The sequence below is a fragment of the Schistocerca piceifrons genome, chromosome X (assembly GCF_021461385.2).
Source record: "Schistocerca piceifrons isolate TAMUIC-IGC-003096 chromosome X, iqSchPice1.1, whole genome shotgun sequence".
NCBI lineage: Eukaryota > Metazoa > Arthropoda > Insecta > Orthoptera > Acrididae > Schistocerca > Schistocerca piceifrons.
The window spans coordinates 512,660,916-512,678,362 of record NC_060149.1 but is presented as its reverse complement, the minus strand read 5'-3'; positions in this window follow the sequence as shown (position 1 = coordinate 512,678,362).

The window sequence follows — 17,447 nt, the reverse complement described above, 5'->3', positions numbered from 1 at the left end:
AAGAAAAGCATAGTGTGTTAAATTACGTAGGCATGCTGGTCATCCAAGGAGTTCTGTTGCTGGTTTATAATATTCTCCAAAGTTGACAACTGTGCTCATACATCAACACGGATATTTACTGGGGACCCATGACACCGTATTCTGCAGTTCCATAAACGTGCTATGCAGATATTGATGGTCTCAGGTGATGACGGATAAAGCCTGACTGGTATGGTGGAACATGCTCTATGTAGAGTAAACTGAATATCAGTGAAATAAACAGTTATGAATCATAAAATTTTGTAGTAGTATTAATTCTATCCTTTTAGTTATAGGATCAAAAGAAAATGTATCTCGTTCATGAATACTCATTTTCTAGTACAAATTAGTATGGTACTGAATTTAATGCAATTAACTGTTCTTATAATCTTCCATTTCAGTGTGTCTGTGACTTACTCTGTTACTCAGCACTCATCTGTGATGTTGAAGATAGCAGCACTGTAAAACATCAAGCCCTGGAGGAATTTCTCCCCCAGCCACCCCAGCCCCTCCCCTTTATGATGCTACCTGGTTTTTGGCTGTATTTATAGTTATTTTTAGTTTTAAAGCAGTTCATTCATGATTTTGGAGATTGATAAAGTTTTCTAGTACTTGGGTGAAACTTTTCCTGGTTTTTATTTTTCCTTTTGTATATTGATAGTTACTTATGCCATGATATTATACTGCAAAAATCCATTTTCCAATAAATTACAGTAAAAGACTATAAAACAGAACATTGTCACTTATTCTTATTTTGCAAGTCATTTTGATATTGTTAGAGACAAATGCCTACATATTTTTACTGATTTACAATTTATATCTGTTTAAGGTATGAACTTAACGTAACTTTAGTAATATTTACTCTAACTTTAGACTACCGTTATTCCCAGCTATTTTCATAAAAAAACTACAATTTACATTTGGTAAACAGAAGCTTCAAATTCAAAATCTTATAAAACTTAAAATGAAAGTTACTTACATAGTAATTTGGTCAACAGAACTTTCTGGAAGCTCCCAGAACAATCTGAAAGGTATATACTGTGCTTGTATGGGGCCAGTTGCTTCAGACTCATTTTGAATCTGAGAGTGTGAACATGATGTGAAGGCATTGATTTCTGCAGTTAGAAAGACAATAGATCTCTTCTTATCTTTTATGTCCATACTGAGCATATTTTCTTTGTGATTTTGGACAGTGTTTGTTACTGTGGATTGAATAATGTTACATGGTAATAAAATGTGAGATTATGCAAACTGATAGTTATGCTTCAAGCTTGTGGTTTATGAGTCCCAGGGCCTACTGAATTATATTTATACCATGTGGTTATGAAGACCCTGTACACTGATGCCATTTGCAAGTTAAGTAAATAATTAACAATATGTGTGAGGATTCCTATCTTGAACTATGTTAACAAACATTGCTACCAAAGTGCACTTGCACTGTCATCAACTTTTAATAATTCCAATATAATTAATAAAGGGAGGATCTTTACAATATAATGCCATCAACTTCACAACAAAACACGAATTCTCCTCATAAAACAATGAAGACATCACTTGGCTCTGCATGGAACTGTTTTGCAGTGGGCAGACTTTCTTTTTAACCCATAAAAAATGTTGACAGTTTCCATTAGGTCAGTCTCATGGTATATAAATAAAATCAGTAATATTATTAGTGAACCTTATTGACCATGGGCTTAATGGGGCAGACTATGTCAACCTTCTGTGCTAAAACATCTGACAGAGCTGCTATGCCATCTGGAATATAAGAGATGTAGTTACGAACAAGAGCTACACTATTGACGTATTTTCAGTCACATACTTGTATCTCACATGGCTTACTGCAGCGTGAACATTATCCTCATATTAATAATATTTATAAAACACAAGAATATTATGAAATGATGTGTAATAATGTCCTTGGGCAACAAAGCCCTCCTTTCTTCACATACTCCAGTGTAATAACCATTTGTTTAACTCTACATTTGTGTGTCTGTATTGTAATACAGAAATTACATCACAAAATTTGATGCGAGGAAGTAATTCCATACAATACCAGAGTTAATAATGTTCCATGGGCCCAAGGTGAAAGGAACTGGAAACAGTTACATATTGTCCTCTGAACTTATCAGCAGCTCTTGACTAGTTTCCTTTACATATTTTAAAAGGCAGGCAAATAAAATGGCACTATTAATGAATTTTATAATGTAATGAAAAGTTATATGCTATACTAAATGTTCATTAAGTTTTGAAGAATCTAACTATAGTCCATTATCTTTTTGATGCCCTTATTATGCTCCAGATCAGACTTCATTAGTTTCAAATGAACAGACATGCTACACATGGTCCATTATTGAATTTCTGGAGGTATATGGTACTAACTCATATCAGAAGACAACAGTATTATGAAAAGGACAGTTACTACTCACCATATACCAGAAATGCTGCATCACAGGTAGGCACAACAAAAAGACTGTTACACACACACACACACACACACACACACACACACACACACAAACACACTCAAGCAAATGCAACTCACACACACATAACCACAGTCTCTGGCAGCTGGAGCCAGAGACTGTCATGTATGTGTGAGTTGCATTTGTGTGTGTGTGTGTGTGTGTGTGTGTGTGTGTGTGTGTGTGTGTGTGTTTTGTCTATTTTCAACAAAGGCCTTGTTAGCTGAAAGCTCGCTTCCTGACAACATGCGACTCAACATCTCTGCTATATGGTGAGTTACAACTATCCTTTTCATAGTAGTGTCATGTTCCATCCTTGATTTTCCTGTGTTTCACATCAGATGATGTTTATTCGGAGCTCATCACAAAAACCATTACACAAACCAATAATGGCCCCAATGGAAACAATAACTATGATTAATCACCTGGATGTGAGCTTCTTCTCCACTGATGTAAAATGATGTTTACAGTTTTTAGTGAAGGCATTAAAATGTTTTGTTTATGCAAAAAGAGAGTTGTAATTGGTATAAAAATATTTACAGTGCTTACAAGGCGACATAAAATCAGTGTTATCAAATAATATGAAATCCGTGACCGATCATGGTTGTCAAATAGTGATTAGAATGTCAATAGAAATAAATTGTACCTGAGATTGCTCTCCTACATATTATGTTAATGGTCAGCTCACAATTTTAAGATAATTGTTTATTGCCCACATTTTATATTAGTTGCTTGACATGACATAATTTTTTGTAGGATTTAAAAAGCAGACCTTGTCAGAGTGTTAAAGCTATGAAAAAGGATAAAAAAGTCAGAGTTGTGACAGGAACAAGAAACAGGCAGTTATGCAAACCATTATTCGAATGAAAGCCTTTACTTGATGGTGGTTCCTTGTCAGTTTGTATACAAAACACTCTTCTTTGTGGAAAAAATTTCAAACAAATTTTTTTTTGCATTTGTTTGTGATACAACGTCTTTTTCAGACTGCTGGTACATGCTGCCCTGCTACAGAAATAGATTGCTTGAAAATAGTAAATTTTTATGGCAATAAAACTTAGCAATAAAATATGGTCTAAGTACCAGTACTACCAACTAAGAGCTATACAGGCAAACAGTGAAAAGTATTTAAAACACAAATGTTATCATAGTGTGGAAGAAGTGTATGTGTTCTTTTCATATATACCTATGTGCCCATACAACTGTATTCATTGACATGTCGCCAATATTTGTCATGTCACTCAACAAAGAAGATTGTATTCTGTCCTGTTCATGCATAAAATGTACCTCCAAGGATCTGATGCATGTGTATCACAATAACTGGTTCTGAACATTACTGCCACAAGCTGCTACATAATCAATTCATTAGTTATATGTATGTTACCAGTGACATAGGAAATACAAATAAAAGATGGATATTCCACTACTTTTCCAGTTTGGCAATGTGATGAATCTTTTTAACACTTCAAACATGGTTGAATATGTGAAAATAAAAATGTTCATACAAACTAACCAGTACAACAATAAGCACAAAAACTTATGAATCCTTGCCTGCTAGAATTGTCTGAACTGAATATGTGAGTAAAGCAGAAGCCAGTCTCTTAAACTGCTCTGCCTCCATAGGTAGTAATGCCGTTGTACAGTTACAATTCTTGACTACAGTTTCACGATTCAAAATCTCTTTTAATATAGGATCCTCTCTTTGTTTTATTCCATTTTAATTTCTTCTTTTTCATTTCATGTTTTCTAATTTTGGTTACTTTTATGTCCTTCTGCCTCATTTTTGTTTCTTAAGTAACATCTCTTCATGTATCCTTGTTTCTGTACTCCACATCCCCATAAATGCTACTATTGTCTTCTATTTGATGACCCTAGCTTCATTACTGTTTATTTATGTTGCTCTCTCTGAAGTGTCAAATCACTTAAAATTCTTCATAATTTGCTGCACAGTTAACATGTTCAGATTTTCTGAATTAGATTTGAGTATGCTAGGATTTTCAGGTTTGCTGTGTTTAGACATTGTTCTCAGAATGTAAAATACTTTTTACTGAAGGTGTAAGTTTTTAATTTGTAATAGAGCATAGGACCATCAACATTGGTATGAAATATTTGTATTTTTCCCTAATTCCATCATAGCAGCAATAATAGTCATTTCTTTGTGGTGACTTGTTTTGGACTATGAATTGAAAATGCTGATTGCCACAGAGAAATGACCATTATTGCAACTGTGACAGATACAGGGAAAAAAATAAAATAAAATAAAAAATAGGAAATATTTTTATTATTTATCAGTTACATCAAAATTTTGTTACAAATTTGAAAAGATAATATTAGTCAAATTACAAATACTACCTAATCCTAGACTTTTATGGTGATATTTCTTACAGTTCCCTCTCTGTCACACCCTTTATCCCAGACCTTATTTCTTGTTCTGAGTTATTCAATTTTACATCTCCTCTGTAGTCTCTTCAGCTGTGTTGTCATCTGGTTTCATTCCTGGAAATCCATAATGCTGCTTCAAGTATTTTTGGTAGGCTCTGTATGCATCAGTAAACACATCATCTGATAACAAAGCTCTCTGAAGGATTTTCTTATGCATTTCAGTTGTATTTTCACCTGTTGGTATACTTTCTCTGACAGTTCTGATGTTGTCTTCATTGTTATCAATTATGTGTTCTGAGAATGTACGCAAAAATAAAACAGAGAAGAACTGTCAGTGTAGCTAGAATTATGATATACGATTTTGTGTCCTTTAATAGTTTAGACTTCCTCACATAGCACATAACCTGCAAAATAACAATGCCAGAAATACAAATAAACCTGCTGGAGAAATATTCCCAATTGTGCATTACAGTCGAGACTGAGAATACTGCTTCAGTTGTAAGTTCTTTTTTCTCCCAATTCTTAAAAGTATGACTGGTTTTGGGCTATTACATGCCCATCATCAAGTGTCCTCTGTGCTCACTGGTGGTACACTGCCTCCTATACTCTACAACATGGCACTCTGGATCACAACACAAAATTATCACACCTGATGATGGACATGTATTAGCCCAAAACTGGTCATGAGATAAGTATTGGAAAATAATAATAATAATAAAAGCTTACAACGAAAGCGGTATTTTCAACCTCTGCAATACCAAAAATTATGGAACAGTAATTTCAGCTCTTCAATTTCAGAATACCATTTAATATATGGCAGTTCCTTAAAGTTGTGAAAATGAAGTTAACAAACAGTCAGATAAATTGTATGCACAGAAAAATCTATAAAAAGTCATAATTTGTGATCCCATGCAGACTGCAATCTGTTGCTGTGTAGTGTAACCAATAACATAATGATCACTAAAAGCGAAACAGAATGAGCTGAAATGTGTCACGTGTGACATATTTTTCAAATTTTTACCATATCCTATGCACTGCAGCTAAGCCACCATTATAAATACTAACTTAATAAGTGGCACATAAAGAAAACAGTTACCATTGTGTAACAGTTACTTGCTGCACCACGCTGTGGTAAATACAAGGATCCTCAGTGAAAGGTTAACTGCAGTTTGAGACCACACAGGACACTTACCTTTTCATACAATAAGACATGTAAATTAATTCAGATAAATGATATAAGAGACTTCACTGAAACAATGAAAGAATAAAGGAACGAGCAAAAGAAGGAAATGTCAAACTGCTAGATATTTTGTGATATATTTGGATGTAAAAATTTATTATAAATCAAAACGATATTGATGATTGTCTAAGATAAAAGTGGTTAACAAAGAATGAATCAAATTTGTCAGTTGACACAATTTATGTCCATTAACTGCCACAGGTAGTATATAATATTTTAGTGTAACTTATCAGTCAGTGAGAACAAGAGAGTGCCATATAACATAAAGTTACTGAGAACATATGCAGGTTTCACAGATGTACATCGTAAACTTCTCTAAATTGCTACACTCAAATGTTCTATTATGCAACTAGCAGCCACAGCAAATATAAGTGAAGACAGATTTTTGAAACCATTATATACAATACAAAAGAGGATAATAATTTGTGGGTCAAAGAAAATTTTATCAAATGCTGTATGACAAGGGTGTAACAAAAGAGTATAAAAGGGAGGTCTGATCTGAACTTCTAATGAATAATGCAATTTGGAAACTGGTGAAATTATATAATGTAAAAAGATGTATATAAAGGAAACACTGAATGGAAGTACATAAGTGATGAAACTGAGTGGAAGGCATGAAATATGTCAGGTTTTCAAATATTGTTTTTAATCATCATTTTCTTGTAGAGTTAGCTCTCAGCTCTTTCTCCGGTATACCTCTTGACTTCTCTTTCAATTTTACAAGAATATTATAAAAACATCAGGCCTCTAATATTAGTATTCTTGTGTCTTACAAAGTAAATCTTCACTCACGAAACAGTTATAAGATATTACAGACAGGTGTGGCTAAACATGCATCCATTTGACAAGAGATGCAGTATGAGTGAGGCCTGACACAGGTGAGCATCGATCGCAAACTGATACTGTAAAACTAGTTAGCCAGCTAAAAGATTACACTTCAACCTCCCAAACTGGTGAAAAAGAATCCACAAAATAAGCCAGCTAATAGAAGGGGAGCACGTAGCCTGGAGAATTACTGCAGTGACAAACATTGAGGCCATTGCTGAATACCTATGTGGTGAGGTTCCCCATGGTGAAGACCCAGAGCTCAAAACAACCATTTCAAGACCACATAATACATACCATACAAACAAATATAATAAGAAAACAAGCAATTACATCAAATGAGAGATAAAAATAATATGATAAAATGCATCTATATGTCCAGTCAGAAGACAGAACAGTACTTAAGTTACTGAATATGTAAGGTGTGAAACTACTTATTGACATAAGGAACTACAAAATGTTTTAAATAATTTGACAGAAAAATTGTCCTTCTAAATCTCCTAAGCAATTTTCTATAACCAAGCATCCGTAGGTAGCACTTGAATAGCAGTGTCAAAATAAAAATACAGAGTTTTTAGTAATGCAATAGATCTTGAATTATGAGCCAGTATGTTAACTGTGAGATTTAAAAAAACGTATTTCCAATGCAAAATAAATATCACATCATTAATGTGGTGGCTTTATGAGACAACATACTACTGTCAGCAGTGATGTACATTTCATTATGTTCAATAATAAATAATAGCAAATAGGAGTAAGTTGAAGATCTCACTGATTAAAATGTAAATAACACGAAAACCAAAGATCCCAGCAGACAGCTAATGGCACTGCAGGAAAACTAGTGTAATTTTAGTCTTAAATTGTGTGTAATATGGATAGTGGCAAGAAGTTATATGTAAATTCGAGAATTTTGCTATGACAGACCATGTCCGTTTAAGGGCAGTGGCCATATCGGCTTTGAGAGTTGCCTGAGGATGGCCATATAGTTTGATGACCAACATGTCAGTCATGGCTGAAAGGGACTGAAATCTTTGGGTGACTTTTTCATGGATTTTGTGTAAGAGTTGTGAATTTGAACTCTAAATGGAATCGCATTTATACTTCTTTGACATCTGATTTGATGAATTTTAACTTTAAATGGCATTTTCTTAGAACTTTTGAAGTATCTGTAACTTTAAATTTCTACATTAATGTGGTATGCCAGATTTATCGCTTTGATAGCCCAACTCATTTCTCAATTCTCCACTTTTGCTTTCTCAATATTATGCAAAGATTTAATGAAGCTTTTTACTTATAAACATTAACCAGCCTCAGGGAGTAGAAGAGAGTGTGACCTTAGTGCTATGTACACTGACTTTGCAGAAGGTAAGTTTACCTACGTGCTCAAGTGCAACAGGTCTAGGTAACATCTGGTGCAAGAAATTAATTCCATCCACAGTAATGTTTGATATAGTGCTTGTGCATGATACCATAGAGGCTCTGGGAACTCTGTGGCTATCAGTGAAATACCAAAAATGGGGTGGGAGCATGTGGAAAGCACTGGCAGCAGATATTAGACTGAGATGTTGGATGGTGAGTGCCACAATAAACTATAGAGGCAACAGGTAAACAGCAACCAAGAAGAAGTTGGCAGCCCTCTGTGCAGAGGCAAAACAGTTGAGAGATGCATCTTCAAAGGTGAATGCAAAGTGTGTTTACCCAATTACAAGATGAGGATTTTTCCCAAATTCATCATTTGAAAAATATGGGGTCATCTTATATTCATAAATAAAACTACTGCTGCTGAGGTCAACATTTTAACATTGTTTAATAGATGATTATAGGGGTCATCTTACATATACCGATGAAGCTTTAGTCATTGAGATTTTGCACAACTTTATTTTGAAGAATTCTGAAGGGTAGGTCTTAGCAAACAACAGTTGTTTTCAAATAGGCTTAAAACTCCTTGATACACCAAAGTGCTCAAAACAGTACTGACCTTTCTTGAACAATCACATGGCATTTGACTCAGGGCACTAGTGGAAGGAGTAGTTGGGAAACTATGGAGTAGCCACTAAAACTGTCTAATGCTCTGCTTTAAAATGGACAATTTTGTGAAACACAGAAGGAAATAGCATTAAATTCTATCAACTTACAAACTTTTGTTGTATGTGAACAAGTCTGCAATAAAAGTTTTCATAGATCTATGGGTATTGTATACATATGTTTATGCTGCTTTTCAAGTCAAGGTAACGTTCAAAGATGAAAATGTTGTCCCTCAAAATCCATTACTTTATTATGAACCTCAGTCAATATTTTGTTTGGTTATGAGAAAATATAATCATTTACCAGGTGGGCTGCAAATGAGAAAGTCGGTCACTCTTCATATCTTAGATTACCAAGGAGAAACATTAATAGGTTTAGAAAAAGATGGTGTCATTCAAATGAAATAAGAAAGAAAATTAATCCAGAATTAAGTGCATAATCAACAAAAATCACATTAAACAAAAAGCAATTTTTATTTCAAGGATAAACTATGTTGGAAAGACATATTGTGGATGTAGTACAGAGAGATGTCAACTGACTGTGGGATAAATGAAAGTTTGAGAAGTGTACTGAATTGAGATGGAAATCTTTTATGTACACACCAATTGCTGTTGTTACATTTGACATGCACCCTAGAAGATATTGCCATCCAGGTTTCACTGCTGCTGATGCTGCTCTACAAAATGGTTGGAAAGCGATCAGTGTCACCAGCTTGGCTGAGAAGTTGAACTACCACAAGTGTAACAAGGGAGGGCATAGCACAGGCAGCAAATTTCTGTGCTGCCAACCATGGGAATATACACTGTGTACTTTGGCTTTTTTATGAACATCTACCATGTTTAAGCTGCAGTTTGCCTGAATCCATTTGTACTCAGAATCAAACTGACTTTAAAATGGGACAAATACTCAACAATAGCACACATTTCTTCAGGAGATGGTAAAAGTCTAGACTGGAGCTAGTGGCACACTTAGCATTTTGTGCTGCAGTATTGTCGACGCTTCATCATGGGGTGTGACAGGAACAATAGGGGTGTGTCAGCTGCTAGTTCTACAAAGCCAGTGAAAGACAGTTGAGCAGATATGTTTGGAAGCAACAGAAATTGTAATATTCTCACATCAGTATAAAAGTGAAGTCCACTATTTAGTCAGAAAAAAAAACCAGCTGCGTTCTCATGTCCCATTGTAACTACAGCCTTAGAAATTGCAATATATTTGGAAGAAACAGCCAAATATTTGTGACAATGAAGAAGAGCTCTACTGTTAGGATGATGATGATGATTTGAAATAGTGATACCACAGACTAGAAGCTAACTTAAGAAAAAAGTCAGTGAAGATAAAAATAAATGTAAACAGTTTCTTTTTGTTCATTTCTCCTTGTATTATCAAAATATAGGCAACAATAAATGGCAAAGTTGAGTATGCATGTGTGTATGTGTAACATTAATGTTTTAGGTCATCTTATACTCATGTAAATACAGTATGTGTGGGAGGAAGGAAGTCTGCCACAAGGCAACTGTAGGACACAAGTCAAAACACTGTTGTGGATCAACAATAAAAGCCTGTCAAATTTAAAAGACCATAAAATCTCCAAAATCAGCGATGTTTTATTGAAGCTCAAAGCTTAGTATGTACTTTAATGCAAGATGCTTTTAATAATTTCCTACACAAAAGTCTGTCTTGAAATCTGGATGAAAATCCAAGTAGGTTCTGGTTATTTGTAAATTTGTAAAGTACGCCATGGCAATACACAATCAATATCTTCACTGTGTGACAATGGGCATCTCACTGTTGACAGTGCCACTAAAGCACAGTTACTAAGCAAAGTTTTTCGAAATTCACAATTTTCAGTCCTTGAACAGATGCCAGGTCTTTGTGTAGTGAGCAGTTGGAGCTGCTTGATGATGGCACATGCAGAATATTACGAATATTTTATACTGTGATTGGTGATCCTACAAATTTCTGTTACCTATAACTAGCCAAGTAAAATAATGGTACATTTTAGAATGAACTGCTTGAAATCTGACACAGCAAGTATACAAAACAATGTCTTGTCTCCTCCTTTAGAACCCTCCTTTGGTTGATTACTCTTGCATCTTGGGATGGTTGGACTTGAGGTGACCATACCTCAAACAACGGGAATACTTCTTCATCTTCTTTTCCTATTTGTCTTTGGGCAAACTGTGCTTTAATTTCTTACAATGTTTTGGGAATAAAGCACCATCACTGCCACCTTTGTCCAACTTGAGGTATTCTTCAATATTTCAATTTCACAACTTTTCTTTGCTGTTTTCCAGTTTGAAATTTTCATCCATTGCACTGGACTTTATACCTATTCAATATGAAAAATAAATGTTTATAAACCTCTCAGCCTAATGTGTACAATTAATCAATAATCACATTATTTGTCCTTTCTCTACAAAAAATGGTTCAAATGGCTCTGAGCACTATGGGACTTAACATCTCAGGTCATCAGTCCCCTAGAACTTAGAACTACTTAAACCTAACTAACCTAAGGACATCACACACATCCATGCTCAACGCAGGATTCGAACCGGTGACCATAGCAGTAGCGCGGTTCCAGACTGAAGCGCGTAGAACTGCTCGGCCACCAGCGGCCGGCCCTTTCTCCACAGTTTTTTGGCCACATCCAGAGTATGAATTATGTAATTTTGAACACTGTCTCCAAATTTTGTTATATGGTGTCCAACAGAGCATCCCAGAGATTAACCCACTTAATTTTATTCTTACCAGTAAACAGGTTTTCCAAGATATCACAAGCTTCCTCTGCCTTTGTTATGTTTTCCATACCTGTGTACATGAATTTATCCATAGAAGAAAAATAAGTTGTTTGTATTCCTACCAGTATGACATACATAGTTCACTGCACATATTTTCTGATACATTACTGTGTGCTAGTGTTTATGATGGTAAGGAAAAACAACAATAACATTGTTCATAATACTCCTATTCACAAATAATGTCACACTGAATGGAAATAACAGAAACAACAATGCAAGGATAGTCCACATCTTGCTGATGGCTATGACAAAGGTGAAATATGGTGCCAGAGTACCTACACAGCATTGTTTGATTACATGTAAGCAGGCAATGTAGGGAGGGTAAGGTAAGGGAAAGGATGGGTGATAATGTAAAGACAAAAGTCGAAGATTTGTTGCAGACCAGGACTCAAACTGAAATTTACTGCTTCTTATGAGTGGATGGTTAATTGCTCTGGGCATCTGGACTCAAATTTCCGACTTATCACACACTGTACTGCTATATCCCTTGTCCATTGAATTCTCTACTCAAAAATCCTGATTCCCACAGGAGTTCCAATGATATTTGCACATTCACACAGAAACAAACATCAAGAAGCCATTACCTTCTTTTTCAGAAATGTATATATCTGTCATGTCTGTTCTGTCACATGTCCACTCAGGACTCAAAACTAGATTTACCACTTGTCATGGGCAGTTGTCTTAACTGCTCAGATCATCCAGTCATGGTCCATGACTGACTCAAATTTCCAACTTATCCCACACTGCAATGCAGTATCCCTTGTCCCTTTAACTCTCTACTTGCAAATCCTGATTTGTGCAGGAGTTCTGATGATTTTGTGCATACACACTGGAACAAACATTGAGGACCCATTACCCTCTTTCTCATAAATGTATATACACAAATTGTGTCTGTTCTGTTGGACATGTCGTGAGTGGTTAAGACAATTGCTCATGACAAATGCTACACTAGTCCTGAAGCTACACAAATTTTCAGCTTTCATCATTGCATTACCACAATGCCTGTACTGCTAACTCTCATGACTTCCCACCCATTCTTTCCCTTTCCTTATATCCCACCTCCCTCCCCCCCCCCCTCCCAAACATCTGATGTTCACACATGCATAAATTAGCCACATCAACACTCATATATATATATATATATATATATATATATATATATATATATATATATATATATATATATATATAATGGAAGGAAACATTCCACGTGGGAAAAATTATATATAAATACAAAGATGAGGTGACTTACCGAACAAAAATGCTGGCAGGTCGATAGACACACAAACAAACACAAACATACACACAAAATTCAAGCTTTCGCAACAAATTGTTGCCTCATCAGGAAAGAGGGAAGGAGAGGGGAAGACGAAAGGAAGTGGGTTTTAAAGGAGAGGGTAAGGAGTCATTCCAATCCCGGGAGCGGAAAGACTTACCTTAGGGGGAAAAAAGGACAGGTATACACTCGCACACACGCACATATCCATCCACACATACAGACACAAGCAGACTGCTTGTGTCTGTATGTGTGGATGGATATGTGCGTGTGTGCGAGTGTATACCTGTCCTTTTTTCCCACTAAGGTAAGTCTTTCCGCTCCTGGGATTGGAATGACTCCTTACCCTCTCCTTTAAAACCCACTTCCTTTCGTCTTCCCCTCTCCTTCCCTCTTTCCTGATGAGGCAACAATTTGTTGCGAAAGCTTGAATTTTGTGTGTATGTTTGTGTTTGTTTGTGTGTCTATCGACCTGCCAGCGTCTATATATATATATTTCTGAAAAAGAGGATAAATGTTCCTTGCCATTTGTTTCAGTGTGAATGCACAAATATCACTGGAACTACTACATGAATTGTGATCAGTGAGTAGAGAACTGAATGGATGAGGGACACTACATTGCAGCATGTGATAAGTTAGAAATTTAGTCAGTCAGATACTGCATCCTGATGGCTATAGCAGGTAAGACAACTGCTCATGAGAAGTGGTAAATTTGGGTCGAGTCCTGGTCTGGTCCAAATTTTCAACTTTTCTTACTACATAACTATGGTGCCCTGTCTGGCAAGCCCTCACAATCTCTACCCATTCTTTCCCTTTCATACCCTCCCTACATTTCATGGTTACATGTATGTACCAGCCGCATCATCAGAAGTGATGTCTGTTCTGTCGGAGATGTCTGACAGATCAGACACCACTCAGATATATACTGTTTGAATAAGTGGACTCCAATATTGACAATACTTCTATGTCTACATATATACTCAGTAAATCACTATAACACACACATAAAAAAAAGTTTTGCATCACTTCAGTTCTGAGAGTTCCAGAACCTGTACAGTAAATGGGAACAGAGATCAACATAAACATCATTTCTACCCTTTTTATTGTTCATGAAAACCACACATTGCATGTTGTACCACCATACAGCAAGACCTTCAGAGGTGGTGGTCCAGATTGCTGTACACACCGGCACTTCTAGTACCCAGTAGCACATCATCTTGCATTGCACCATGCCTGTATTCATCGTGGTATACTATCCACTAGTTCAACAAGTCAGTGTTGGTCCAGATTGTCCCACTCCTCAATAGTAATTTGGCGTAGATCGCTCAGAGTGGATGGAGGGATCATCGTCCATAAACAGCACTTTTCAATCCATCCCAGGCATATTTGATAGGGTTCATGTCTGGAGAACGTGCTGGCATCTCTAGTCAGCAATGTCATTATCCTGGAGGAAGTCATTCACAAGATGTGCATGATACGGGCGCGAATTGTTGTCCATGAAGATGAATGCCTCACCAATACGCTGCCGATATGGTTTCCCTATCGGTCAGAGGATGGCATTCACGAATTGTACAGCTGTTACGTCACCTTCCATGACCACTAGCAGCGTACATTACCCCTACATAATGCCACCCCAAAACAGCAGGGAACCTCCACTTGGCTGCACTCACTGGACAGTGTGTCTAAGGCATTCAGCCTGACCGGGTTGCCTCCAAACACGTCTCTGACAATTGTCTGGTTGAAGGCATATGTGACACTATTCATGATGCCAATCCTGAGCGGTCCATTCAGCATGTTGTTGGGTCCATCTGTACTGTATCTGTGCTGCATGGTGTCACGGTTGCAAAGATGGACCTCACCATGGATGTTGGGTGTGAAGTTGTACATCATGCAACCTAATGCGCACGGTTTGAGTCATAACATAAAGTCCTGTGGCTGCACATAAAGCATTATTCAACATGGTGGTGTTGCTGTCATGATTCCTCCAAGCCATAATCCATAGGTAGGGGTCATCCACTGCAGTAGTAGCCCTTGGGTGGCCTGAGCAAGGCATGTCATAGGCAGTTCCTTTCTCTCTGTATCTCCTCCATGTCTGAACAACATCGGTATGGTTCACTCCAAGATGCCTGGACACTTCCTTTGTTGAGAGCCCTTGCTGTAACAAAGTAACACTGTAGACACGTCCAAATCGAGGTATTGACCATCTAGGCATGGTTGAACTACAGACAACACATGGTGTGTACCTCCTTCCTGGTTGAATGAATGGAACTGATCGGCTGTCAGGCCCCCTCTGTCTAATAGGTGCTGCTCATGCATGGTAGCTTGCATCTTTGGGTGGGTTTAGTGACATCTCTGAACAGTCAAAGGGACTGTGTGATACAATGTCCACAGTCAATGTCTATCTTTAGGAGTTCTGGGAAATGGTGTGATGCAAAACTTTTTTTGATGTGTGTATGTATAGAGCACATTCTATACTAAGCTGTTTACTGATTTACGTCTTTCAGTGTCTTCCAGCTGACATTTCTCAACATTTCCATTACTGGTAAACTCTTCCATGACACAGACAGGAATTTGACTGCTTACACTTTCCTTCTTGATGTACACTCAGTGTCCACCACAAGTGAACATGACTTCACACACCCTAGCAAAATTCCGCTACGAAATTAATTGGTGTTTTGAAGCAACCTTCTTTGTCAGCATCAAGCAACATGGTTTGAACAGCCTCCACATAACTACAGGGATATAATGCAAGATCCCAGTGGTTACTGGTGTCAGAGGGGCAGCTTTCTGAGGTTAGAATCAAGTCTCAGGCACCCCGTTCTGAAAGAAGTCACTATAACCGAAGAGCCGCACAATAATAAACGGGAAAGTAAGGTTAGCGTATGCCACCAAAAGTTAGAGGATTGAGTAATGAGGTAGAAGAGCTTCTTGCCTGTTTGCAAAATTTAGAGGAAAAGATAGACATTCTGTGCCTGTCTGAGCACCACATAACCACAGGGTTAGATAAATTACATATAAAAGATTGTAGTCTAGTAGCTTACTCATGCAGAACTAATATAGGTGAAGGAGTAGTTGTTACATATATTGAGACAGAACACAAGTTCAAAAGCATTGACACAAGCAGATTTGGCACTGATCAGCACATAGAAGTGTGTGCTTGTGAATGCTGAAAAACAGTTCACTTTTCATTGTAACAGTATATAGATCCCCACTGGGAAATTTTGAATTATTTATTAGGAACCTGGACTTCGTACTGTGCTATCTGTCAGACATCACCAAGCAGTTAGTGGTCTGTGGTGACTTCTATGTAGATTTCCTAAAGGATTCTAATAGGAAAAGTGATCTGGAAACCTTATTTGGATCCTACGATTTGTTCTCAGTAATTAACTTTCCAGCACGTGTGGACAAAGACAGTAGGTCCCAATTGATAAGATTTTCTTTGATGAGGCATAAAGCAACAAAATAACTGTTTAACCAGTAACAAATGCTCTCTCTGATCATGATGCACAGTTAGTCAGGGCAAATGACATAGTCCCTTACAGTGTGGATACACCTTCGTGGAAGTCAGTTAGAAGGATTAATTACTACAGGGCAAATGTTTTTAAGAGTAGTTTACAAGAAACAACCTTGGATGAAATTTATAAAGAACAAATGCCAATAAAGAATTTAATCTATTCCAAGATAAATTCATATCAGTATTTAAAAATAGCTTTCTGCATAAGCTAATCAGAAGGGACATTAAACAGCCATGTAAAAAAAATCCATGGATCACTAAAGGGATTAAATTATCTTGTGAAAGAAAAAGGGAAATGAATCTTTTGGCAAGAACAAATAGAGACCATGCAGTAGTTGCACACTACAAAAACTACTCAAAATTACTAAGAAAGGCTATTAAAAAATCAAAAAAAGTGCACATAATGTCAGATATCAGTACGTCAGACAACAGAGTTAAGGCAATATGGAATATAGTGAAGCTAGAGACAAGACAACCAACCACAGAAGAGGATAACAGTACTACTGAACTGAATGGGAGTGCTATAAATGACAAGTCACAGTTAGCAAATGTATTTAATAATGATTTCTTAAACATAGCAGAAAGCATAGAAACCAACAGTTCAATAGAAAGACCACAGCAATTTACTGAAGAAGTAACTTCCACAAAAATACGTCATATTAATGTACCACCAATGTCTACATTTGGAATTAAGAGGGTCATAAATTCTCTTGAGAATAAAAGCTCTTCTAGTTTTAATGGTGTTTTCAATTGAGTACTAAAGATTTGTTCCCATATAATAAATCGGGTATTGTCTGAAATATATAATGCATCACTAACTCAAGGCATTTTTCCAGAGTGACAAAAATATGCCATTGTTAAACCCCTCTCGAAGAAAGGTGATAAGAGAGGTGTCAGTAACTACCAAGCA